This window comes from Bufo bufo, chromosome 2 (assembly GCF_905171765.1).
Source record: "Bufo bufo chromosome 2, aBufBuf1.1, whole genome shotgun sequence".
Classification (NCBI taxonomy): domain Eukaryota; kingdom Metazoa; phylum Chordata; class Amphibia; order Anura; family Bufonidae; genus Bufo; species Bufo bufo.
In genome coordinates, this window is record NC_053390.1 from 25,042,063 (window position 1) to 25,069,934 (window position 27,872).

At 45.2% G+C, this 27,872-nt stretch overlaps 2 protein-coding genes and 1 long non-coding RNA gene across 3 annotated transcripts in view; 2 read left to right on the plus strand and 1 right to left on the minus strand.

Moving 5' to 3' along the window:
* LOC120991181 overlaps window positions 1-25,269 on the plus strand; it is a 30,852-nt gene extending 5,583 nt beyond the window's left edge. The window contains exon 3 of the long non-coding RNA XR_005776530.1: window positions 25,221-25,269. This is a non-coding gene — a long non-coding RNA (uncharacterized LOC120991181). The remainder of the gene's footprint in view (window positions 1-25,220) is intronic.
* LOC120991124 (zinc finger protein 585A-like) overlaps window positions 1-27,872 on the minus strand; it is a 2,129,672-nt gene that overhangs the window by 1,816,454 nt on the left and 285,346 nt on the right. The window lies entirely within an intron of this gene.
* The window catches only part of LOC120991122 (zinc finger protein 501-like), a 200,565-nt gene that overhangs the window by 167,449 nt on the left and 5,244 nt on the right, over window positions 1-27,872 (plus strand). The gene's annotated exons all lie outside the window — the stretch shown is intronic.

The window sequence follows — 27,872 nt, forward strand, 5'->3', positions numbered from 1 at the left end:
CCGGTTATCCTTGGTCTTCCCTGGCTGCGTCAGCACACTCCAGTCTGGACTGGCACGCCAGTCAGATTCTGCGTTGGGGATCATCCTGCCAGTCCACCTGCATATCTGAGGTCTGACCTGCTTTCTCACCAACTGTACCTGAAGACCTGCCTGGACTTCTGCAGCAGTATGCCAGTTTTGCTGATGTCTTCAGTAAGAAAGAAGCAGAGATCCTGCCTCCTCATCGTCAATATAATTGTCCGATTGACCTGCTTCCTGGTGCCATTCCTCCTCGTGGTCGAGTCTACCCACTCTCACTTCCCGAGACCCAAGCAATGTCTGATTACATCAAGGAGAATCTCAAGAGGGGGTTTATACGGAAATCTACTTCACCAGCCGGTGCCGGGTTCTTCTTTGTGCATAAAAAAGATGGATCCTTACGGCCCTGTATTCACTATCGAGGTCTGAAATAAGGTCACAGTCAAGAATCGATACCCTCTTCCGCTAAGCTCCGAACTCTTTCACAGGATCCGGGGAGCTAAGGTCTTTACTAAATTCGACCTGCGTGGCGCATACAACCTTATCGAAAGGGCGATGAGTGGAAGACTGCTTTCAACACTCGTGATGGACACTACAAGTATCTCGTCATGCCCTTCGGATTGTGCAATGCTTTCGCGGTGTTCTAGGGGTTGGTAAACTATATTTTCCGGGACCTGCTCTATGTCTGCATAATAGTGTACCTGGATGATATACTAATCTATAAAAAATTGGATGCAATAATGGACTGGCCCCGCCCATATGGTCTTCATGCTATACAGCGCTTCCCTGCTAATTTCTATCATCAGTTCATCCAGAATTTTTCATCTCTTACATCTCCGATCTCCGCTGTTACTAAGAAAGGGGTGAATACCAAAGACTGCACTCCTGAGGCAGAGGCCGCCTTCGTCAAATTAAAGAGGTCCTTTGCTTCTGCAATGTCTCCCGCCAATTATTTTTTGAAGTGGATGCCTCCTCCATAGGAGCCGGTGCGGTTTTACTACAGAAAAGTTCCAAGGGCAAGATGTTTAGATGTGGATTCTCCTCCAAGCTCTTCTCCCCTGCTGAGAGGAATTACTGTATAGGAGACAGAGAGCTTCTGGCAATAAAACTTGCCTTGGAGGAGTGGCGTTATCTATTGGAGTGGGCCCGGCATCCAGTGATAATCTTTTTAGTAATGGCCTTGCCGTTCGGCCGGGGGTCGGTTCGCGGCGAACTTTGCGCGTTCGCGATCCACCGAACATGCAAACATATGGCAATGTCCAGGCACGCCATATTCTTTTGCATTGCGCCAAACTTTGACCCATGACACATCCATTAGGTGGGACAGGACAGCCAATTGAGGGTGATATACCTGCTTCAACTAACAACTGATTGAGGCCTGCCATATATCAACTTCCACAAAATAGTGATAGAGGTTTTCCATATTCCTGCGTCCACAAAATACAGATTGCGGGTTTTGATATACCAGCTTCAACTAACAACGGATCGAGGCCTGCCATATATCAGCTTCCACAAAATAGTGATAGAGGTTTTCCATCTACCTGCATCCACAAAATTACTGCTTGAGGGTGATATACCTGCTTCAATTAACAACTGATTGAGGCCTGCCATATATCAGCTTCCACAAATACTGCTCTTCTCTAGGGACTTTGGCACAGGATCATTTTGAAAATGACAGGAAGAGGCAGGCCGTTCCGCAGGGGTGGTAGGGGTCGGGCAGGTGCACCAGGCCCGAGCCTAAGTGGGAAGTTGGAGAAGGTGTGTGCGATTATGTCAAAGGACGCACCAGAGATGGTTGAGTGGCTCACTCAGCATTCCGCTTCTGCACCCTCCTTATCCTCTGTATCTGCACCCTCCTCACTCTCTGCTGTGTGCACCCTCAAAGACACCACCACCATAGCCTCTCCACTCAAGTCAGAGGAGTTATTTTCCCATCCATTCCCAGACCTTACCGATGTGCAGCGATTCTTGGCATCGGATGAGGAAGAGGAGGTAGCAACGGCTGACACCCAGCGGTCTGACGACAGTACCCAGATCAGCCCAAGGAGGGTGGTCCCCACTGTTGCTGCCTACTTCGAGATCTCTAATGTCAGTGGTGGTGAAGGTGACGATAACGACGTGTCGATGGACGTCACGTGGGTGCCCACAAGAGAGGAAGAGGAGGGGAGTTCAGAGGGAGAGACGGAGAGGCAGATAGGGAGGAGAAGCAGGCAGAACTCACAGTGCACAGGAGGCAAAAAGCAGACTGCAAATGTATCTGGAGCAAACCATCCACTATGCACGGTCACATCTTGCGCTCCCAGGACACCGGCACATGGCTCCGCAGTGGGCTTTTTTTAACGTGTCAGCTGCTGACAATAGTGTTGCCATCTGCAGCCTGTATTGTCAACGCATAAATCGCAGTAAGCCCAACACTTGCCTAGGGACAACCGCCTTAAGAAGGCACCTGGTCTCCCATCACCGAGCCCAGCCGTCAGAACCCACAAAGCCACACTCCCGGCGCTCCACGTCCTGTCTCTTCTCCTTCTCCTCCCATTTGTCCTCCACTCCACCTTCCACCGTGCCATCGTCATGTTTCTCTGGCACAAGGCAGGCTAGCTTGCCAACTACTGCCATATAAATTGGTGGACTCGGAGGCCTTTAGAAAGTTTGTGGCCATTGGCACACCACAATGGAAGGTCCCCAGAAGGAAATATTTCTCCCAGAAGGGCATCCCTGAACTATATGGCCACCATCAGCGGCAAGTTAATATATCTTTGGCACACAGTTTCGGTGCCAAGATACATCTGACCACCGACATGTGGTCTAGCAAACACAGGCAGGGAAGGTACATAACTTTTGCGGCTGTTGTGCCTGGAAGCTAAGAGCCACACCTTCCTGCACTGCTTTCAACAACGCAGTCACAGGTCGATCAGTGGCTAACCCCACTCAATTTGACAGTTGGTAAAGTGGCGTGCAACAACGGTGCCAATCTGCTGAGCACGCTGAAACAGGGCAAAATGACACACGTGCCGTGCATGGCACACATCCTGAACTTAGTCGTGCAGCGATTCGTTGCCAAATACGTCCAGGACGTCCTTCGGCAGGCCAGGAAAATCTCTGGCCATTTTGGAAGTTCTTACATGGCCATGGCTCGCCTTACTGACGTTCAGCAGCGACACCACTTTCCCATCAGATGTCTGATTTGCGACTGCCCGACGTGCATGGAACTCCACCTTGTATATGCTTGATAGGCTGCTCCAGCAGAAACGTGCTGTTAACGACTACCTGTACAAACTCTGCGGCAGGACAGGTTCTGGGGAGCTTGGTTTCTTTTCACCGCGCCAGTGGCTGCTCATGCGCGACTCATGCAGACTTCTGCGGCCAGAAACTGGTCAGTCGCAGCCAGGGCACCATCAGTGACATCGTACCTTACGCCTTCTTTCTGGAGCTTGCATTGTGTTGTGTCATTGATCAAGCCGTCGAGGAGCAGGAGCTGGAAGATGAGGAAGTTGCAATGCTGAATGAATTCCCAGGGGGGCTACTCCATCTGAGACAAGTCAGCAGGAGTCTGAAGTGGAGTCAGAGGAGGATGGTGGCTGGGGGGAGGAGAAGGAAGAGGAGCAAGAAGAGCAGGCTTTAAAATTTTCGGGGATCCCTGGTGTTGTCCGTGGCTGGGGGGAGGAGACCGAGGACGACATTCTCCTGGGCGATGAGCAGGAGCCAGGGCGCTCCACCACTTCCAATTTAGTGCAAATGGGAGCCTTCATGCTCCAGTGTTTGAAGAGGGACCCCCGTATAAAAAGCATAAAGGTCAAGGACCTGTACTGGGTGGCAACATACTTAGACCCCCGGTACAATCACAAAATGGCGGACATGTTACCAGCATCACAGAGGGCTGTCAGAATGCAGCATTTCCAGGCCTTGCTGCGAGAGATGCTGCATTCTGCTGTTGCGGGCACTGGCAGAGGAATTTCCACCCACAGCGAAACAGGTGCGGGTACCAATCCTACCGCACCTTCAAAAAGAGGTCGGTTTGAAGATGTGTTGGTCACTTCGGATGTGACATCATTCTTGCAGCCAACCAATCAACAACCGCCCTCTGGATCCAGCCTCAGGGAACACCTAGATCGACCTGTGGCCAGAGCTGGCACAATTTGCCATGGAACTCTTGGCTTGCCCCTCGTCGAGTGTCCTGTCCGAAAGGACGTTCAGTGCAGCGGGGGGATCGTGATCGAGAAGCGCACTCGCCTAGCTCACGACAGTGTGGACTACCTCACATTTTAAAAGATGAATGAGTCCTGGATCTCAGAGGAATTCAACACCTGTGATGACCATATGTAATTGAATTTCCTCATGCCAGCCCACACACATCCGCCACCACCCAGAACAAAGAATGGTCCTTGCCTTATGTATATACAGCGGCATAAAAGGCCTTTTTTATGTCAGGCGAATGCCTAATTTTTGGGGCCTGTATTGGCCGACAGTTTCATATTTACCCTGTGACCGCCTAATGTACCTCCAGCCACAGAATCCAAAGTTCTCTGCTGTCAGGTGAATGCCTATTGCCTAATTTTTGGGGCCTGTACAGCCCGACAGTTACATATTTATCCTGTGACCGCCTAATGTACCTCCAGCCACAGAATCCAAAGTTCTTTGCTGTCAGCTGAATGCCTATTGGCTAATTTTTGGGGCCGACAGTTAATTTTTTTTTATCTCTAGCCACATAATCAAATTTTTGTCTCACTCCTCTGCCTCTCATTATGGTGGTGTATGAACCGCATTCACCATAAGGACCTTCTAATTTCACAGGGTCATGTGACTGTGCCCCTCACCCCGTACTGTGCCCCCTTATACCCTGCATTGTGCCCTCTTACCACACCCTGTGCAGTGCCCCTAGTAATTCCCTGTACTATGCCCTCTTATACCCTTTTATCCGGTCACGGTATGGCGTGTTATCTGGTCACTGTACAGAGGTGTTATCCGGTCAATGTATGGCGGTGGTCTCCAATAACTGGATGGCCATAACTGTATCCCTTTCCCTGCCCACGCCATCCTCTTTTAGACCTGGCATGATTGGGAAAAATATGCAGATTGCGGTGCTAAGGACCTTTGAGCCACAATCTGTGTCAAAAATACGCCTAACATAGACGTATTTCTATATAATAAATGACCACCTAATTGTATTATTATTCGGGGGTAGGGCTAATATCTTTGTATTATATAGATTCTAGTGTATTATACTGTGCCCTGTATTTCCCAGTAGAAAATGATCCTTGGAAAACACAGTCTTCATCCCTGACCACCAGGACCAGGACTCTGCAGGATACAAAAACATGCTGCACATTTGTATACATCAAACCGATAGGAAATAAAAAATTTCTAGGCTCCAGCAGGGCACATTTTTGAGAGTTTCCCTTTAAGACGCATAAAAATGACCCCTGATTAAAATACATATTTTTTGTGTGGGAATCTTTGCCAATGATCCCCCTCTGGTATATCACTGTCCATGTTGTGGGACTATTTGTGTACTTCTAGTAAGTGTTTGCTGGCTGCAAATATGACCTGAACGTTTTTCAGGTTCGCCTGCCATTAAAGTAAATGGGGCTCGCCGCGAACGCGCGGTTCGCAAACATTTGATCGCAAACGCGCGTTGACGAATCGTCCAGGCCGATGTTCGTCCATCACTAATAATCTTCACCGATCACAAGAACCTTACATATCTGCAGACAGCCCAGCGTCTGAACCCTCGCCAAGCTGGGTGGGCTCTCTTCTTCTCCCGTTTTTATTTTGAGCTGCACTTTCTCTGATCAGCAGGAGGAGCCCCAGTACATTGTAGACCCTGCTCGTTTGATCACAGTGGCTCCTGTCCTGGTAAAACACATCCCTCCCAGGAAGACATTTCTGCCATCTGCCAAGAGAAAACTTATTCTAGCTTGGGGGCACAACTCCAAACTGGTCGGTCACCCAGGGATCTGCAAGACCACAGAACTTTTGTCTCGCCACTACTGGTGGCGTGATTATGTGTCTGCCTTCACCGTCTGTGCTCAGAATAAAGTCTCCAGGACCAAACCACCTGGGCTGTTGTTACCTCTTCCTGTTCCTGATGCCCCATGGCAACACATTGCCATGGACTTTGTTACAGATCTGCCCTCTTCTGATGGATGTACAGCTATTTGGCTGGTCGTGGACCACTTCTCCAAGATGGCGCACTTCGTTCCTTTGGCTGGACTGCCCTTGGCTGCTGAACTTGCTAAACTGTTCGTGAAACACACATTCCGCTTGCATGGTTTACCTTGGCATATTGTTGCTCTGGAGAGCTCTTTGCCGGCTGCTCAAAATTGAGCTGGACTTCTCTTCCGGTTATTATCCCCAGACCAACGGGCAAGTAGAGCGGGTCATTCAAATATTGGAGAACTATCTCCGGCATTTTGTTTCAGCCCAACACGACAACTGGGTACAATTGCTACTTGGCTGAGTTCTCTTATAACAACCACACTAGTGAGTCTACTGGATCCTCTCCATTCTTTGTCATTTTTGGACAACACCCTCATACTCCTGTCCCTGTTCCTATATCTTCGGGGATACCAGAGGCGGATTCCTCTTTTAGGAATTTTTTGAAGACTTGGCGTGACACCAAGGACTGCATCAATAAAGCGGTGACCCGCATGAAGACGAATGCAGACAAGAGAAGTAGAAAACCAGTTCTCATCTGGAGATAAGGTATGGCTCTCCTCCAAAAACATCTGCTTAAGGGTTCCCAGTTTTAAGTTTGCTCCTAGGTTCCTTGGACCCTTTGAAGTATTGAGGAGGATCAACGAAGTGACATATAAGTTACGTCTGCCTCTCTCTCTGTGTATTCCCAATGCCTTCCACGTGTCCTTGCTGAAACCAGTAGTCCTTAATCGCTTCTCGATGGCTCCTCAGCAGTGATCTGTGGCCAGTGCTTCCCATTCATTGCTGCAGCCCTGGGCACTGTCTGTGTAGATCAAGCATGTCAAACTCAAAGGCTAACATGGGTCAAAAAAACAAAATTTAAGTTTATGTGGGCCGCATAAAAAAATAAATAAAATCGTACATTTTCATAGAACAACATTGTTGTTTCATGACTGCTGGCCCCCAACATCCCGTTGCCCAATAACACAAGTGAGACCTATATATATATATATATATATATATATATATATATATATATATATTTATATATTTATACAAATATTAAACTTCACTATAAGACGCACCTAGGTTTTTGAGGAGGAAAATAAGAAAAAAATATTTTTAACCAAAAGTTGTGCTTTTGGTGGGCTTTGAATTAATGGTGGTCTGTGCATGACACTATTATGGGGGATCTGTGGATGACGCACTGTCATGTGGGGGATCTGTGGATGGCGCTGTTATGGGGGATCTGTGGATGGCGCTGTTATGGGGATCTGTGGATGGTGCTGTTATGGGGGATCTGTGGATGGCTCTGTTATGGGGATCTGTGGATGGCACTGTTATGGGGGATCTGTGGATGGCACTGTTATGGGGGATCTGTGGATGGTACTGCTATGGGGTGGGATATCTGTGGATGGCATTGTTATGGGGTGGGGGGATCTGTGGATGGCATTGTTATGGGGTGGGGGATCTGTGGATGGTGCTGTTATGGGGGATCTGTGGATGGCATTGTTATGAGGTGGGGGATCTGTGGATGGAACTGTTATGGGGGGGATCTGTGGATGGCACTGCTATATGTCATCCACAGATCCCCCTCATAACAGTGTCCCCCAATACAACGGCCCTCTGCTCACCGAAGTATTTATAAACGTGAATCCTTATCCTGTTATTAAGTTGAACTAACGCTGCGCTCTCCCATGTTCCTATGTTCCCCTGTATCCCCACAGCACTTACGAACACGCTTCCATAGCAAGCAGAGCGGACGGCACCAGTAACGTCACTCACTGACGTCGCGCGTCTGCTCCGCCTGCTTCATTCATAAAGTGGGCGGAGCAGGCGCTCGACGTCAGTGAGTGACATTACTGCTGCCGTCCGCTCTGCCTGCTATTGAAGCTTAAGTAAGTGCTATGGGGATACAGGGGAACATGGGAACATGGGAGAGCGCAGCGTTAGTTCAACTTAATAACAGGATAAGGATTCACGTTTATAAATACTTTGGTGAGCGGCGGGGCCCGGTGTAAGAGTACAGTGACTGCACCGGGCCCCGCCCATAGTTACGGACTCCAGCCCCTCCTCTCTCCCGGCTCATACATAGCAGTCTGCGATGCTGCATCTTTGCCCGGCCGCAAAGATATTCATTGCGGGCCGCATGTTTGACACCCATGGTGTAGATGCTGTGGTTCTGAGGATCAGCTCCACAGTTTCCTCTCAGCCCTGGCCACAGCATGCTTCCCAGATGCCTCAGTGTCAAGGTCCTTGTGTTTTGTTAAAGATCCTGATAATCACGTGTGTTCCTGACTTGTACTTCGTTCCTGGATTTTGCTAACTGTCTAATCCCTGCCTTCTTGCCTTGAATCTCCTGTTGCTGACTCGGATTGCCTGACCTGTACCTGTTCCGCCTGCCCTGACCTTTTGCCTGTCTGACTACGCCTCTGCCTCATCCTTTGGTCCTGCACTTTTGCTCCTGGTAACGACTCCGCCTGCCTGACTATGATTGTGCTACTGGTACCTTTCTCAGGTACCTCCTGGTCCACCTAGACCAGCTGCCTTGTGTGCCTACCCTCCTCATGAGGTAGCGACCTGGTGTTCCCCTCGGGAAAGTCTATCCCCACCATCAGGCGTGCTGTGAAGAATCGAGGGGTTCACTTAGTCAGCGCACTTATGGGAGGTAGGACACGTGGCACAGTGGGTTCACACCCGCTGGTTCGTGACACCAGGCATTCACAATGGTGCACTTCCATGCCTTCACTTAGTCATGGCTACCATGACTAAGATTTGTTACATTGAAACGCGTTGGTTACATTACCGCTTTCTACATGGAGATGTATTTTTACATGAAGCTAAATAAAAACAGAAAATTTTATTTTCATCTCAGTGCTAGGAATTTTTTCCCTTTCTTTCCTGGATTGTCTACGGACTGGACCGGGTCCTTGCATGAAAGGCTATATGGGTAGTGCTGGCTTGATTCCTGATTTACACATCCTGGGTTCACCTCCAATACAAGTCCTTCTCTTTGAGTTTGTGCAGGGCACCAGGGTCTTTACAGAGATCATCACAGAGATGTCCTCATTCATAAGATCAAAATATATTGTGTTTATTCCATATCTGGACGATTTCCTTGTAGCAGATACAGTAAAACATTTTTGTGTCCAGCTTTTGTGCCCAGAGGTCTGTTCCATTATTTCCACTCTAGGATGGAACATAACTTGTGAAAAGTCAAACCCAACCACCTCAAGAACCTGCCAGTTTCTGAGAACGCTGCTGGATTCCTCCTCTCAGACCTCCTTTTTGCTCCTTTCAAAGCAGAACCTGATCAGATGCAAAGCCATGAATCTCTTTCTCTCCCACATCTCCACTTTGAGGGAAGACATGTCAGTGCTGGGCCTCCTTTCCTCCTGCATGTAGATAGTAATATTGGCCCAGTTCAGATCTTGTCTGCTTCAAAGGGACATTTTAAAGAAGTGGGGAAGGAAAACGGGCTCTCTAGACTCAAAGCTTTTTCTTTCCTCAGAAGCCAGGTTTTCTTTACTGTGGTGGATCAACTTGAACAATCTAAACAAGGACTTTCCATGTTTTCTCTCTCTCTGTCAACTGCACTATGGATTCAAGTCACCAGGAATAGGGGAACTCACATGGGCTCTACTTTCCTCTAGGGTCCATGGACTGTAGCTCAGGCAGGGGAATTTTCAAACTTCAAGGAACCAACCTTGAAGATTTTTCACTTTTCGGAATCCCACCTTCTTTCCCTCTCAATGGTTTATCCTAGGTGGCAGATAACATAGCAGATCTTTTTTTTTTTTGGAGCCAGGTCAAACTTAAACATTCAGAATCATCTCTAAACTCTAAAATTAAAAAAAACTATTATCGTCATTGTCTGGAAGTGTTGAATACATTTGCAGCTGATTTTTTTTTCTCAGAATCCAGCAGACCAGCCATCTGCAGTGGATGCCTTGGCCCAGAATTCAGAGGGCAGGAAGAGAGAAGGGTATGCCTTCCCTCCAACTTTTAAAATTCCAAGAGTAGTGACAAAAATTTGAGAGAACAGAGCATGATTTATTCTCATTGCCCTGTTCTGGCCCAAAAGGTCCTGGTGCACATTTCTGAGAATGATGTGCATAGATCAACCATGGATTCTCCCTGGATCTTCTTTCTCTGGGTTCAGGGGTTTCACGTTCAAAACCTTCATCTAACTTCCTCTAATCTGATGTGATGATCCCTAGAGGTAGAGAGGTCTCTCAGACTCAGCTATTAGTACTCTTCTGGCTAGCATGAAGAAGGTCCCTTCTGTTATTTATCTTAGAGCCTGCAAAGCTTTCTTAAGGTTTGCTGAAGGTAAACAGGACTCCTTAGGACAACCTAATCTTCCTTTTGATTCTAGAATTTCTCCAACAAGGTTTAGAGAAGAACCGGAGGCTCTCGACTCTTAAGATACAGGTATCATGGACTCCAAATTAGCAGGTCATTAGCTGGGTTAAAAGATTCCTGGTGGCCCCAGGTAGACGTAAACACTTTCAGAAGGCTAGTGTTTCTACTGGCGATCTTAACTTTAACCATGGATTCTATTCATAACAGATATCTCTCCTGCAAGATGGCTTTCCTCCTGGCCTCCAGGCAGCGAACTGCAGGCTATCTCTGCTTTCTCTCCCTACACTACTATCCTTGATGATAGAGTAGTAATAAAAACCCTAGATTTCTGGGTCATGACGTAGGGAGTAGCTACGTCGCGCCCCCCCTCCCCTACTAAGGTGAACTTCGGCGTCCGCATGCAACGGAGCCGCTCTGTATATTGGATGTGCCGCCGTGATGCCTTTGTTAACGGAGGTGCTCCCCCTCTGAGTTGGCGCTCCATGGACTTAGGAGGCCTCAGGATCATACTGGCTTTCTCCATCTCCTCCACTTAACCCCGACAAGATCGGAAGGTTTGGTTGCCAGTCTCTTTCGCCTCTGTCTCCTTCCACCTGCTTCAAAACTTCCTACTGCCTCCTCCCTCCTGCTTCAAAACTTCCTACTGCCTCCTCCCTCCATGAATAAGCCACCTCTTCTATGAGTTTTGAATGTGCCTCCCTGACCCCTCTGCCGTCTATTAGGTATATACATGTTTATAGGTGCCTACAGCTTGCTCTGTTTGTGATACCTTTGATGTTGCTATCAAATATATACTGGGACTAATCTGGATGAACTATTGCTGAATCTTCTTAAAAAAGGGCTCATTGAGTAGGCCGAAACATTGCCTGGGAAAAAAAATTTGGGTCATCACCCCTTCACGAGAATTTGGAGTGCTGCCTCGTTCTTTCGACGTATCCATAGTGGAGGAGAAACCTGCCTTCTTTGAGGAACTGCACCCTATTCACACCGTCTGACTGTGCTGCTGCTCTATCTGTGTTGTGTTATATATATATATATATATATATATATATATATATATATATATATATATATAGATGAAACTCGAAAAAATTAGAATATCGTGCAAAAGTTCATTTTTGTTCAGTAATGCAACTTAAAAGGAGTTGCATTAATGCAACTTAAAATTTGAATATTGTGAAAAGGTTCAATATTCTAGGCTCAAAGTGTCACACTCTAGTCAGCTAATTAATCCATATCCCCTGAGATTGTGACTTTGGGGCTTTCATAAGCTGTAAGACATAATGATCCAAATTATAACAAATAAAGGCTTGAAATATCTCGCTTTGCATGTAATGAGTCTATCTCATATATTAGTTCCACCTTTTAAGTTGCATTACTGAAATAAATGAACTTTGCACGATATTCTAATTTTTAGAGTTTCACTTGGCGAAGATGCTGGCATCAGGGGATAGAGATAAAGTTTTGAGAAGGGCAAGGGAGTGTACTCCTATAGTATATAATGGAAGTAAACAGCTTTTCTTTCCGGACTTCTCTGAAGAGATCCAGAAAAAGAGACGTACTTTTATGGCGGCTAAAAAGCGTTTACAGGAAAAGGACATTAGATATTCATTTGTCTATAAAGCTAAACTGCGAATAATATTCCTTTTTTTGATACTTCGGACTCTGTTATAGACTGGTTAGATCGGAATAATATCTAAGCAGTTTTTCCATGATCACTTTTTCCTTATTTATTTTGCTTTAGATGGCGATGGGAGAGGGGGAGGGGTGGTCTTAGGTGAGAGATCTGTGCAGTGATGTGGCAGATCAGGAAGTGTGGGGGGGGAAGGTTGTGGGATGGGTTGCAAAGCGTCTCCTAAGATGGTGGGGTTGGAGGCGGGGATTTGGAAAATATCTATATTCTGGGAATTGGCTGGCTGGTTTGATGGCAGTTAGAATTTTTACCTGGAATGTGCGAGGTCTTGGGGATAAGATTAAAAGACAGGCGGTTTTTGACCAGGTCCAGAGACATCTACCTGCGATTGTTTGCTTGGTGGAGACTCATGCTACAGAGGAGTTTGTTTTGCGGCTCGGTAGGGGATGGGCTGCGCAGACTAAGGCTACTTTTACACTTGCGTTTTGGCTTTTCTTTTGTGATTCGTCCAGGGCTCTCACAAGCGGTCCAAAACGGATCATTTTTCCCCTAATGGATTCTGAATGGAAAAGGATCCGCTCAGAATGCATCAGTTTGCCCCCGATCAGTCTCCATTCCGGAGGCGGACACCGAAACGCTGCCGGCAGCGTTTTGCTGTCCGCTTGACGAAACTGAGCCAAACGGATCCGTCCTGGCACACAATGTAAGTCAATGGGGACAGATCCGTTTTCTCTGACACAATCTGGCACAATGACTTTCAATGGAGTTCATAACGGATCCATCTTGGCTATGTTACAGATAATACAAACTGATCTGTTCATGACGGATGCATGCGGTTGTATTATTGTAACGGATCAGTTTTTGCAGATCTATGACAGATCCGCCCAAAATGCAAGTGTGAAAGTAGCCTTATCATTCTACTTTTACCACCTACTCCAGAGGTGTTACAGTTTTGATTCATAGGGGAGTTGAATTTGTCTGTGAGGCATCCTCTATCGATAAGCAGGGGAGGTATGTTTTTCTCTCTGGAAGATGGTGTATTTTGGCTTTTGTTTATATTCCGCCCCCCTTCTCTTTATACGTACTTAATTGCTTATTAACCTTTGTGGATCAGTGGCCTGAATGCCCCTCACTAGTTATTGGAGACTTTAACTGTGTTATGAAATAGAAATAGATAGGATATCTTTGGGGGGAGATACTTATACTTCAGCCCAAGGGTCCCCCTTGGCACGATTTTGTCTGGAAGCAGGCTATGTGGATGTATGGGGATGGGTTGGAAAGGGGAAAAGAGCTTATTCCTGTATAAGTAAATTAAGAAACTAATAAATAACGAGTGGAAAGACACCGGAGAAAAAATCTGGGATTTCTAAACTATTTAAGAGGACATATCCGTTTGAGGAACAGGATTCTGCCCTCTGGGACAAGACTCCTAAGGTTGATGCTCCTGTTGCAAGAATAAAAAAAAAAATCCTCATTACCCTTTGAGGACGTAGGACTCTTAAGGGAACCGATGGATAAAAAATGTGAGTCCATCTTGAAAAAGTCCGGGGAGGCAAATACGGCTATTCTTAGACCAGGAATTGCAGCAACATATACAGCGAGAACCTTATCCATGTGGTTATCTCCGTTAGAGGATAATCTAACCCCAGATACAACAAGAGAGGATATTCTGGCATTCTTACCGGTTCTAAAACAGGCCTCTAATTTTATGATCGATGCCTCCGCTGATGTGGTTAAACTGGTGGCTAGGTCTGATGCACTAACTCAGCCAGAAGGACAATATGGCTTAGATCACAGTCTTGGGATGCAACATCCAAACCCAGATTATGTAGCATTCCTTGTGACGGGGACAGACTTTTCGGTCCTGTCCTTGATGACATATTGGAGAAAGCCTCGGACAGAAAAAAGGTTTTTCCCATGGAATCTAAAAAAAAATTTCAGCGTCGCTCCTTTTATTTTCAGAGGAGGGGCAAGGCAGATCAAGGTAAAAAAAAAAAGGTACATTTCGCTGGCAGACAGCTATAGGAAGAGAAAAGGGGTTCCTTTTCAACCAGGATAAATCCGCCAGACAATCTATTAAATGACACCAGCTGTATGGTGGGGGGGAAGACTAAAGAATTTTGCTTGTGCCTGGAAAGAAATATCTTTGTCCCCATGGATTCTATCTTTAATAAAATCAGGGTACAGAATAGAGTTCGTCTCCTATTCCCCCAGAAAGGTTCATGATAAACAAAAACCTACTGCCAGAAAAACAGCATCTGTTAGAATCTCAGATTATTCTCCATCTACAAAAAAAAGTTTTGATTCCAGTCCTGTCAGATCTAGAAAAAAAAATGTTTCTACTCTCCAGTTTTCTTGGTAAGAAAACCAAATGGAACCCACAGAGCAATAATAAACCTGAAGAGCCTAAAAGATTTGTAAGCCACAAAAAATTCTAAATGGAAACAAAGTCTACAATAAATCAACAATATTTATTAACAAGAGATTGTTTCATGGTAACAGTAGATTTAGCAGATGCCTACTATCACGTTCCTATCCACGCAGATCACCAAAGGTTCTTGAGTCTAGCTGTCTACATTCAGGGTCATCTCCATCATCTACAGTTTCAGGCTCTCCCCTTCAGCCTTTCCTCGGCCCAGAGGATTTTTACAAAGATTATATCGAAAATTTCAGGCCAGTTTCATCAGCACAGGATTTTATTAATTCCCTATCTCAACGACTTTCTTCTCGCAGCAGAAACAGAAGACATACTTCAGGATTAGATAACGATTGTGAAAGAGACTCTGTCGTCATTAGGTTGGATGATAACTGCGGAAAAATCCGATCTCCATGCCTGCAGAAGAAAGATCTTTTTAGGGATACAGATGGACTCCCAGGTAATGACCTCCTTTCTTCCTCAAGAAAAGAAAGTAACACTGGTGGGAAAAATAAAATAATTTTTACAGCAAAAATCGCTCTCAATCAGAAACGTCATATTGGGCATGTTAACATAGACTATTCCAGCGGTGAGATGGGCCCAGGCCCATGTCAGAACTCTACAGTCTTTTCTTCTTGCCTCTTGGGACAAGAGTCAACTGTCCTTGGACAAAAAATAGCAATTCCTCTGAATGTAAAACATTCCATTTACTGGTGTCTCATTCAGTAGAACCTGAGCCAGGGAGCTCCGTAGCGACAACAGAACCTAGTAGTCATCACCACAGATCCAAGTGGTTCAGGATGGGGGGCACATTGCATTCAGGAAGTAATACAGTGACTTAGACCTGACCAGGTCATCCTCAAATGTAAAAGAACTGACGGCAGTACTATATTGTCTGAGGGGGTTCCAAAAATTCTAAATCAGAATGTAAAGATTTTGTCGGACAATACAAAAGCAGTATCTTACATCAACAAACGGGGGAACAAGGAGCAGAGCGTTGGCCCCCATAGCAGCCCAAATCTTCGTTCTAGCGGAAAACCATCTTCGGTCCATATCTGCTATCCACCTGAAAGGAGGAGAGAATCTCCAACTGATTTCCTGAGCAGAAACACCCTCAGAGAGGGACAATGGTCTCTAAACCAGAAAGTATTCAACCAAATTGGTGGGGTTCTCCGATCCTGGATCTTTTTGCGTCAAAAGACAACAAAAAAAGTAGTCCTCTTCTGCTCCCTATCCTATCAGGACAGCCTTTTTCTGGTAGATGCCTTCTCTGCTCCTTGGCTCAAGGGCCTACTGTTCGCCTTCCCTCCACTACCCCTCATTCCTAGATGTCAGCAGAAAAGAATTGTAAATTAATCCTGGTATCCTTTTCTTCTCCAATTGTCAAAATGGGAATGTTGGCGTCTTCCTTAGATGTTGGACCTCTTTCTGCAGGGCCTAGTAGTACATCCAAATGCTCCATACCTCAACCTCTCGGCTTGGAGGTTGAACGCTCAATCTTAAAGGAGAGAGGGTTTTCAGATCTAGTAATCTATACATTGCTAAAGAGTAGAAAACCAATTACCTCAAAAATCTACAGTAGAACCTGGAAAGCCTTTTTGGAATTTTCGGCAGGTTCCTGGGACCCGTCCATGGCCCCAGATATCAAGATCATCCTGGATTTTCTCCAGAAAGGCCTGGACATGGGTCTTAGAGTACCTTGAAGGTACAGATTGCTGGCTTATCTGCCTTCCTAGTCTTCAAAGTGGCCGAGATAGACTTAGTGAAGAGGTTTTTAAAAGGAGCCTATAGAATTAGACCTTTATTTTTATTTGTCAGTTCCACCATGGGATCTTAACTTAGTTTTGTCGGGCCTGCTAGATCCTCCCTTTGAGCCTATTAATGAAATTTCCTTCATATTACTCTAGTTGAAAATGGCCTTTTTAGTAGCTATTACCACAGCCAGAAATGTGGGAGAAATTCAAGCTTTTTCTTGTAAGCCCCCTTATTTATCTTATATGACAGAATTATTCTAAAGCATTTTCCAAAGGTCTTTTCTAGATTCCACTGTCAGCAGGAGGTGTCCCTACCATCCTCTGGTACTCGGGAAGGTTCCTCTACACAGGCTAGATTTCACAATCTAGATGTTTGGAGTTTCAGGGTCCAAACAATGGACAGGCAGCAAGTAAAGCTACCATTGCACGCTGGATTAAAATGACTATTTCTCTGGTCTATTCTCAAAAAGGAGTCGATATTCCAGAAGGTTTGAAAGCCCATTCGACGAGAGCAGTATCTACTTCTTAAGCAGAAGGCACCTCAGCATCCCTTGATCAAATCTGCAGGGCGGCAACCTGGGCAAATCCATCTCCATTTTTCAGACACTATAAATTTGCTATTTCTTACAACAGGTACTTATCCTTTGGCCGTAAAGTACTGTCGGTGGTTGTCCCTCCCTAGAGGATATTTTTCTGTTAATCCTCCTGCTGGTGCCGTTGGGGAAGCGAATGGAAAAGAAGAAACGTACTCTTACCAGTAATTGGATTTTCCATATAGCTTCCACAACGGCACCACTAGTTCCCTCCCTTGCTATATTAATGCTATTATTTTATAATTTTTCATAATTTGATATTTTTTGATAAATGAATGTATATTATTATACTGTTCCTTTTTTCTTTCATATAAAGTGTTTGTTCTGCATCTAATCTGTGTCCTAGGATACTAACTAAAATGGGAGGGGGCTTTTAAATGATTGGACTCCATGTTGTTTCCTGTCCCTGGGCTGTTGTGGAGGCTATATGGAAAATCCAATTACTGGTAAGAGTAATTTTCATGTTTTTTCTTCTTCTATTTAACAGAAGAAAAACAATTAAACCATATCAACTGATGTGGTAACAAGGAAAATAAACAAACATTGCATGCATACATCACCCGCAATGCCAAGGAGGAGATTTATGTAGAGTAAAAAAATATAAAAACACAACTGTGTCGGTCATAGAAGGTGTCAGGAGCGTGTTGGCAATGAAGTCCCAATCGGTACCCAATTGCAGTACAACCATTCACATGGCAACATACAGTGTCAGTCCACTAACATCGATAAAGTTGTTAACCAGGGGCCCCATATCTTATCAAAATGCTCAGTAGTGCCTTAACCCCTTATAGACCGGGCTCATTTTCACCTTAAGGACCAGGCCATTTCTTGCAAATCTGACCAGTGTCACTTTGTGGTGATAACTTTAAAACGCTTTGACTTATCCAAGCCATTCTGATATTGTTTTTTCGTCACATATTGTACTTCATGACACTGGTAAAATGGAGTAAAAAAAAAATGCATTTTTATTTATAAAAAATACCAAATTTACCAAAAATGTTGAAAAATTAGCAAGTTTCAAAATCTCCACTTCTATAATAAATAGTAATACCTCCAAAAATAGTTATTACTTTACATTCCCCATAGGTCTACTTCATGTTTGGATCATTTTGGAAATGACATTTTATTTTTTGGGGATGTTACAAGGCTTGTCCTTAAAAAATCCACTTTTTAAGGACAAGTTCCGGTCTGAAGTCACTTTGTGAGGCTTACATAATAGAAACCACCCAAAAATGACCCCATTCTAGAAACTACACCGCTCGAAGTATTGAAAACTGATTTTACAAACTTTATTAACCCTTTAGGTGTTCCTCAACATTTTATGGCAAATGGAGATGAAATTTCAGAATTTCTATTTTTAGTAACCTTGCCTCACAAAAATGTAATATAGAGCAACCAAAAATCATATGTACCCTAAAAATAGGGTTGTTAACCCTTTAGGTGTTCCACAAGAGTGAATGGAAAATGGAGATAAAATTTCAGAATTTCATTTTTTTGGGCAAATTTTCCATTTTAATCCATTTTTTACAGTAACAAAGCAAGGGTTAACAGCCAAACAAAACTCAATATTTATTGCCCTGATTCTGTAGTTTGCAGAAACAACCCATATGTGGTCGTAAACTACTATTACGAGCACACGGTAAAGCGTAGGGTGAAAGGAGCGCCGTGTGGCTTTTGGAAGGCAAATTTTGCTGGACTGGTTTATTTACACCATGTCCCATTTGAAGCCCCCCTGATACACCCCTAGAGTAGAAACTCCATAAAAGTGACCCCATCTAAGAATTTACACCCCTTAAGGTATTCAAAACTGATTTTACAAACTTTGTTAACCCTTTAGGTGTTCCACAAGAGTTATGACAAATGGAGATAAAATTTAAGAATTAAAAATTTTTGCCAAATTTTTCATTTTAATCTATTTTTTTCCAGTAACAAAGCAAGGGTTAACAGCAAACAAAACTCAATATTTATTGCCCTGATTCTGTAGTTTGCAGAAACACCCCATATGTGGTCGTAAACTACTGTACGGGCACACGGTAGGGCGTGGAGGGAAAGGAGCACTGTGTGGTTTTTGGAAGGCAGATTTTGCTGGACTGGTTTATTTACACCATGTCCCATTTGAAGCCCCCCTGATGCACCCCTAGAGTAGAAACTCCATAGAAGTGACCCCATTTTGGAAACTACGGGTTAAGGTGTCAGTTTTGTTGGGACTATTTTTAGGGTACATATGATTTTTGGTTGCTCTATATTACATTTTTGTGAGGCAAGGTTACCAAAAATAGAAATTCTGAAATTCCATCTCCATTTGCCATAAACTGTTGAGGTACATCTAAAGGGTTAATAATGTTTGTAAAATCAGTTTTGAATACCTTAAGGTTGAGGGGTGTAGTTTCTTAGATGGGGTCACTTTTATGGAGTTTCTACTCTAGGGGTGCATCAGGGGTTCTTCAAATGGGACATGGTGCCAAAAAAAAAGGCCATCAAAATCTGCCTTCCAGAAACCATACGGCGTTCTTTCCTTATGCGCCCTGCCGTTTGGTCATACAGAAGTTTACGACCACATATGGGGGGTTTCTGTAAACTGCAGAATCAGGGTAATAAATATAGCATTTTGTTTGGCTGTTAACCCTTGCTTTGTTACTGGAAAAAACTGATTAAAATGAAAATTTACCAACAAATAGCTGTTTTGGCACTGTTTTTATTTTATTTTTTTGACCATGTTCATCTGACTGGTTAGGTCATGGTGTATTTTTATAGAGCAGATTCTTACGGATGTGGCGATACCTAATATGTCTACTTTTAAAAAAAATTTATTTAGGTTTTTTCACTATATTATCCTTTTATCCATTTTAGTATCTCCATAGTCTAAGAGTCATTTATTTTTTTTAGTTTTTAGCCGATTATCTAAGGTAGGAGCTCATTTTTTGCGGGATGAGAGGACGGTTTTATTGGCACTATTTTGGGGGGCATATGACTTTTTGATCGCTTGCTATTACACTTTTTGTGATGTAAGGTGACAAAAAATACCATTTTCTGCACCGTTTTTATTGTATTTTTTTGACCGTGTTCATCTGAGGGGTTAGGCCATGGGGTATTTTTATAGAGCAGATTCTTATGGACGCGGCGATACCTAATATGTCAACATAGTTTATTTTTTTTAATGGAATTCAAATTGGGGAAGGGGATTATACATTTAGTACTCCATGGAAGTGTGGTACTCCCTGAAGCAACCGTCAATGCAGAGGCCCGGATGAGCGGGGCACGTGTCATACTGAGTGGTGGTGTCCTTCCGTATCCCCCTCCTGTGACGCACTCTGCACTTTTTTTGGGACCGTCCCTTCTTTCCAGTATGGGGGACCACACCTGGAAAGTGTTGGCCAGGGACGATCCGGGCGCCTCCAGTTCCCGAGGTACTCTGGCCTGCTCTTTTCCGGTCAGAAAAGATCAGGGCCTTGAGGACTGCCTCATAGAACTGGAGGAATTTCCCTGTGTTGCCAGCGCTCTGGGACAGCACAAAAGAGTTGCGCAAGGCAACCTGTACCAAGTAGACCGCAACTTTTTTGTACCATGCCCGGGTTTTGTGCATGGCGTTATATGGCTTGAGGACTTGATCAGAGAGATCAACTCCTGCCATATACCGATGTAGTCGACGATACAATCGGCTTGAAGACCGTTGCCGCGGTACCTCGCACAGGGACAGGGGTGATGCTGTTACCGTGAATTGTGGACAGTACAAGGACATCCCTCTTCTCCTTATATATGACCAGCAACAGGTTTCCACTGGTAAGGGCACGGGTCTCACTCCTTTTGGATAGGTACCTTGAGGGGGTGGGTAGGGCTTTTGCGTTGGTTTTTCCGCACGGTCCCACAAGCGGACGTCGATCTGGCAGCGAGGGACTGGAACAGGGGATAGTAGTATAAAAGTTAACACGTAGAGGTGGTAACCTTTATCTAGCAGTGGGTGCATAAGGTCCCACACAAGTTTCCCGCTAACACCCAGAGTGGGGGGACATTCTGGGGGTTGAATACAGAAATCTCGCCCCTCGTAAGTGTACCCTGAGGTACTCTCACAAAGTTTGTACAGCTTCACACCATACCTCGCCCGCTTAGAGAAAACATACTGGCGTAAAATGAGTCTCCCCTTGAAAGCAATAAGAGACTTATCAACTGCGACCTCCCTTCCAGGTACATAGGCATCCAAAAATTTGGCTCCGAAGTGATCGATGACCGGCCTGATTTTGTAAAGCCGTTAGTCCTGAGACACTAGTTTTGTAATGGTAGCGAATACACTTGCGTGTCCACGATTTCACCCCGGGGGGGGGCGACATGCTGAATTATCTGCATAATGCAGGCATTTCCGAATGGCTTCAAACCGGGTACATGTCATGGCCGTACTGTAAAGTGGGGTCTGGTAGAGGACGCCTGACACTGGGTTTTTTGACTAGGCCCATGTGCAGCACGAGGCCCCAAAACGTCCTCATCTCGGCTGCACTGACCGGAGTCCAGCCGCCGGACCTAGCCAAAAAGGAGCCCGGGTGTTGAGCAATGTTGGGCGTACAAGTTTGTTTGCTCCACAATCAGATTCACAAAGTGGTCACTGAAAAAAAAGACTAAAATAGTCATATTCAGTGAAGCCCACTGTGGGAATCTGAATTCCTGCTTGATCAACAAAATCAGGAATCACAGGCTCAATATGCTCTGGGGTACACCAAGCAAGTTCACTGGTAGGGGGCTCAGGTGGACTTATCTGGTGGGCCGGAAAACTAGTACAAACCCCAGAGCGGCTCGTACTAGTGTGGTCCCTGGCATGGCGGTCCCCTTGCTCCGCCTGGCAGCGTCTACGCCGCCTTGGGGGCTTATCATCATGGCTAGATGATGAGGAGGACGTGGATGACAAGAGACAAGTGGGGTCATCCTCGTCCTCACTGGGACTCTCGGATTCGGAGGCAAGCAGGGCGTATGCCTCCTCGGCCGAGAAGGTCCGGCGGGCCATAGGGGAGTGTGTGTGCTGCGTGGAAAATTTTATTCAGTGTGTGTGGGGGGACAGGTGTTTGCGTACTTTGCCCTACACCTAACAGAAAAAAGTAAAAAATAAAATAACAAAAAAAATTGAAATCCCGAAAAAAGTGTAAAAAATAAATAAATAAAAGATTCTAATGCGCTGATCAGCGGTGGGGTGGGTGATGCGCTAACAGTGGCGGACGCTAAGAGTGACGGCCACAGTAGGAGCATGCAAAAAACACTTGCACCCCCAAAAATGTGTGCTTGGGGGCGGGGGGGGGGGCAAACTGCATCACCCCTGGGGGGTCTAGGGTCACACAATAAAAAAACTTTTTTTCCCCCCAACTCTCCCTCACTATCCCTGCCTAATCTACCTCTCCTTACCTCACCCAAACATGCAGATTTATGGCACAAAAAACTTACACAGTAGCCGGAGCTCCTCTCTCTCCCCGCTCCACAGACGTATATGAGCGGGGAGAGGAGCTCCAGCAATTCAAATTTGCCGCTGCGCCCGCTTACCTGCCGAGCCAGCCGTGACCGCCACCTCTCAGGATCGCAGGACGATGATTGGTGGTGTATTATCACACCACCAATCACCGTCCTAATCCAGGTTATCGGGTCACCAGAGACCCGAATAACCCGGAATCGCAGCAAACCGCAGGTCTGCATTGACCTGCGGTTTGCCGAGATCGCCGACACGGGGGTCACAGGACCCCCCTGGGCATTGTACCAAGGTGCCTAATCAATGATTTGAGCAGGCACCTTGTTCCGATCACCGCCTGCCGCTGATCGGAACTACACAGGGCGTACCTGTACGCCCTGTGTCCTTAAGTACCAGGACATTAGGGCATACAGGTACGCCCTGTCTCCATAAGAGGTTAAGCAGAGAAAGCCAGTCAGTACATGAGCAACGATGCATCAATAAGCCATGTCCAGTGAGCAAGAGAAGGGACTTTGGAAGGTTTTAAATTTGAGAAGATAGATTTCCTAGCTTAGAACATCAGAAGTCTATAAAAGGTTCTGCAATATTTAGTATTTAAAAGGTCATTAACTAGACCCAAAATACTATTTTTGGGAGAACACACCGCTGGCTGGCCCACTGTCCACAAATCGTCAACAATCGGGTAGTCCCATATCATATGCATTAAAGTACCTCTTTCCGCATTAAATTTAGTACAAATATCATTGATGAATTTTAACATATGCAGCATAAAATATGTTCTATGCAGCAAATTAGCTTGGATTAATTGATCACTAGCTTTAATGACAGAGGAACACCAGGTCGAGACCAACTGTCTTTCATAATGTATCTCTAACCATAAGATGTCTATTTTTCACTGGGCAAAGGACTTGGAGAGCTGTGAGGGCTGTTGTAATATGAGAACTCCATAAAAAGAAGCAACAGGTTTCATTGAGTCTTTTGACAGGCGATCTTTTCCACCATCCTACATTCTAAACTCAAAAGCCCCCTACCAAACTGTTCTACGCAGGTGTGCATCAATTGGAAGCATCAGAATAGAGAGGATTGCAGGATTGTCGCAGGTCTACAAATATTCTACAAATATTCTGATTTTCTCCAAAGTGGGATAACGGGCCACCAAACATCATTTACCCCTTTTTCCCCTAAAACCACGAGGCAGCAATAACTGCAGCCATGTTGGAGGTAAAGTGACTGGTAGGGTACATTCCTACTCTATACAAAAGATTTGTGAGATGGGGAAAGCAGTTCAAGAGCATGTACATAATTAAAAGGCTCCGCAGCGGACCGCCATGCTTTGGACATATATAAGTTAGTATAAGGCTCCATTCACACATCCGCAATTCCATTCCGCATTTTGCGGAACGGAATTGCGGACCCATACATTTCTAAGGGGCCGCACGACATGCGGACCCGCACTTTCGGGTCCGCAATTCCGATCCTGAAAAAAATGGAACATGTCCTATTCTTGTCCGCAATAGTGGACAAAAATAGGCATATTCTCTTAGTGCCGGCAATTTGCGGTCCGCAAAATGCGGAACGCACATTGCCGCTGTCCGTGTTTTGCGGATCCGTGGATCCGCAAAACACACACGGATGTGTGATTGGACCCTAATGGTGAACAAATTCCACAGTAAATATCTAATGCCTGCCAAAATCATCTGATGAGCTTCCAGTTTGGCCATCGGCTGTCACAATGTAGGGGATAAACACCAGAATGACCACAGAAGGAAAATGACCAGGAACTAGGCCTTAAGGCTAAGGAAAGGTAACGGGTGACCACCTAGGAAACCCTAAACCTAGCCCTGACTCTTGTCAGTATGAATAGACCCTTAAGGTGGGAATATACATACACTGGAAACCTAGGCCCTAGTAACCCTGAAAATCCCTAGGAGTAGTGGCAGAGTCTGAGACTACTGGTTCCTTCCCAGATGAACGAACCGCGTCTCCCTGAGCCCTAGTAAACAACGAGCAATGAGAACAACAAATACAAAGCAAAAGAACACTTATCTTCAATAGAAAATGATAGCAGGAACTCTGATAAGAACGACACACCAGCTCTTCCAAACTCCAGGCAGATAATATCAACTGCATGGTATGAAGCGTAAGTCCGGCCTAAATAGAGTAGCAGTAATGACCACAAACTGCACCTGGGATAAGAGGTGTGGTCATTACCAACAACAACACTGCAACAAGTGAAAACAGAAAGACTGTCAGATAACCTCACGTGCTGCCAGTCTCTCAGATCTTCTAACCTCTGTAATGGGAAGGGACCGTGACAACGGCTTGGGCAGGATGCTAAACTTCCTTAGAGACTAGTCTTGTATGAAACTGGAAGTACTTGTTGGAAAGTCAGACCTTTACTCAGAGGGAGCCACTTCCAAAAGGTGGCGCTAGTCAGCTGCTTCTCTTTCTTAAGAGATACCAATTTGACCAAGAAAGTTATGGTTCTCCCGCTCTTGAGCCCCTCAGACAAAATTCTCTGCTGCTGGGCCAAAAATTTTTTTTATATCCCGTTTTTTTTTTTTTGTCCCCAGATTTTTTTCTTTTGTGTTCTGACAGTTTTTTTGTGTCGTTCACTAGAGCATAAAAAAGGGATAGTCAACGTTAAGGCTATTTAAATTAGGCAGGGATTTCTTCCACTTTCTAATGTTCAGCTGGGTTTCTAGAAAAATGAGGTGTGGAGAAGCGTGTACGGCTTTTATGTTGCAGGATTCTTGTCAGATTGGGGGAGATCCTCTCCATGGGTGCTGTTATGGGTTCTGGAAGAACATGTTACCGGTAAGTGTAATCCATCTTTTTTTAACTTAGTGTCTCTCTCCATCCACAGGAGTACACAATAGTGAAGAAGACATCGGGGGACTGTGTGACTCCCATCAACCATCTCCAGGAGTCAGGAGGGTGGAGCAGGGCCCCTCACCCCATCACAGAGCCTCCCCCTCACCCCCTGATACATGAGCAGAAGATCCTAGAACTCACCCACAAGATGATAGAGCTGCTGACTGGAAAGGTGATACTGCTGGGAATGCTGGGAAATTCTCCAGTAACAGCACTGGAGGGGTTGGGGTGATGACGGTGTCATTGTGTTGTCAGGTTCCTATAAGGTGTCAGGATGTCACTGTCTATTTCTCCATGGAGGAGTGGGAGTATATAGAAGGACACAAGGATCTGTACAAGGAGGCCATGATGGAGGAGCAACAGCCTCTTATATCCCAAGGTAAGACCCGTCATGTGCAGTATAAACACGTGTGTGTGCAGTGACATGTAATGGAGGACCACCAACCTCTTGTATCACAATGGAGGGAACAGGTTAGTTTTACTGCATAGGGAATGCCGTAAAAATGAAACGCATTAAACTATGGTAGAATTGCTTCTTTTTTGCAGACGACCGAGTGCAATAAGTAAAATGAATCCCTTAGTAACTACCTCAGATACAAGTCTGTCAGTATAGGAGCTAACTGCATCTTTCCCACTTCAGGGGATGTAGAATATGGAGTTCACTGAAAAATATTAGGTCATTAGACCATACTAGATTCAAAACGTATCACTAGGAGGTAGAATATGGCTCAAGAGGAGGATTCTCATCATATGAGGGAGTTTAGAGCGGTTCTCCTCACGTTCATTCAGTGACCATAGCCCATGTCTACGAACAATGGGAGACCAGCTTCTAAGGCAGGTCCTGTAAATTCCTCGGTGCGGCCTCCATAGATCAGACCTGTTTTCCAGCACATCCCACAGATGACGATCAGATTGAGATCTAGGCATCTAGAGATGTCACCGCCTTGATCTCTTTGTCATGTTCCTCATTCCTAGACAGTTTTTGCAGGTTGGCTGGACATTATTCTGCTGAAAGAGTTTACTGCCATTAGAGGACACCACTGTTATGGAGGAGAGTACTTGTCTGCATAATGTTTAGTTAAGTGGTATATATTATATCCACATGAACTCAGGTGCACCTGGTACAATCTTTTCACCAGATAACTGAGACACATGCCCGGCCGTCCAAATGTTGTAACCTGATTCATCAGACCAGGCTGCATTCTTCAGTTGCTCATTTCTGATGCTCAGAAGCCCATTTTAGGGGTGGTGGACAGGAATGACAGCAGTGAGCTGTGGGCACATGGCCCGGTCACTGGTTAAATGGATGTCCTTCCTTGGGCCACTTTTGATAGGTATTAATCACCACATAGTAGAAAAATTTGGGCACTCGCTAGTACTTGGAACCACACAATAATTTAATGTACAATAGGAAATACAAACATACAATAAATGGCAAATCAATAAAATCGATAACATACAGTAAAATCGATACCATGCGATAAAATATCGTAGGGAGGATCGTCCTGGACTGAAAAATGTTCTAAATAGTCTCTCTTTCCATGATATGAAAACCAAATTTCATGGCGCGTGTGCGGCGTCCCGCTACACAGGCCCAAAAAAGCGTGTTCGAAATAGAAACCACAGCGATCTTGCAGGGATATAGTTGTGCCGTATAAAGCCGTTAGTCCTGAGACACTAGTGTTGTAATGATAACGAATACACTTACGTGTCCACGATTTCACCCTTCGATTATACCGCACTTATTCGCATCACACGCTGACCTGCAGACATGTATCGATATCGGATAGACCTTAAGACTGATGACGTCCTTGCATGGGCGGACGGGTGGTTCACTCTTCCACGGCTTACGGCTTGTGGTTGGTAATGACCCTGTATTAGTTCATTAGTAGAAAATTGCGTGGCAATGTTGTAGTGCAGGAAATGATATAAAATCAAATATTGTAGTTCGAAGTCCTCCTTGCTCTGGATTGGGGGGCAGTAGTACCAAACGCGTTTTGGTATTGTGTGTCGTCCCTTCCTCAGTGGTACCACTAGCGAGTGCCCAGCTTTTTCTACCATATTTTTTCTATAGTATAGTGGGTGAGTCTGTATCAGCTGTGAGCACCACTGTTCCATGGTCTAACACTCTTGTGCAGCCTTACCACATTTTTATCCATTAATCGCCACATACCCAGTTGCTCAGAGCCTTACTCTTACCTATTTTCCTTCTTCCAACATCAACTCCGATCTGACAGACACCATTGTCACCAGATAATCACTGCACCCGTCAGTGGTATTAATGCTATGGCTGATGGGTGTATATACTGAGAAGGGTGTAACTGTCCTTGTAACGAATCCTCCTACAAAGCAGAATGGGGACTTCAGCGATTTTCCACGGTTCCTGTTACTGTCTAGCAGGGCGGCAGTCTCTCTCATGGAGATATGATGGGCTTAGCGAAAAAATCCAGGAATTGTCATCAGATATTTGTCTTTTTCCCCCATTCACTTTAACCTTTCCTTAGGAGAAAGGAATTCTCTTACCAGGAAAAGGAAACTTGGAGGAGGATATAGATGTAGAGCTTTCTCAAACACCTCAAAGCCTAGTGGAGAAAAGACTGGGAGTAGTTGTTTTACATTATCCATGTACTTTGTGGGATAAAGG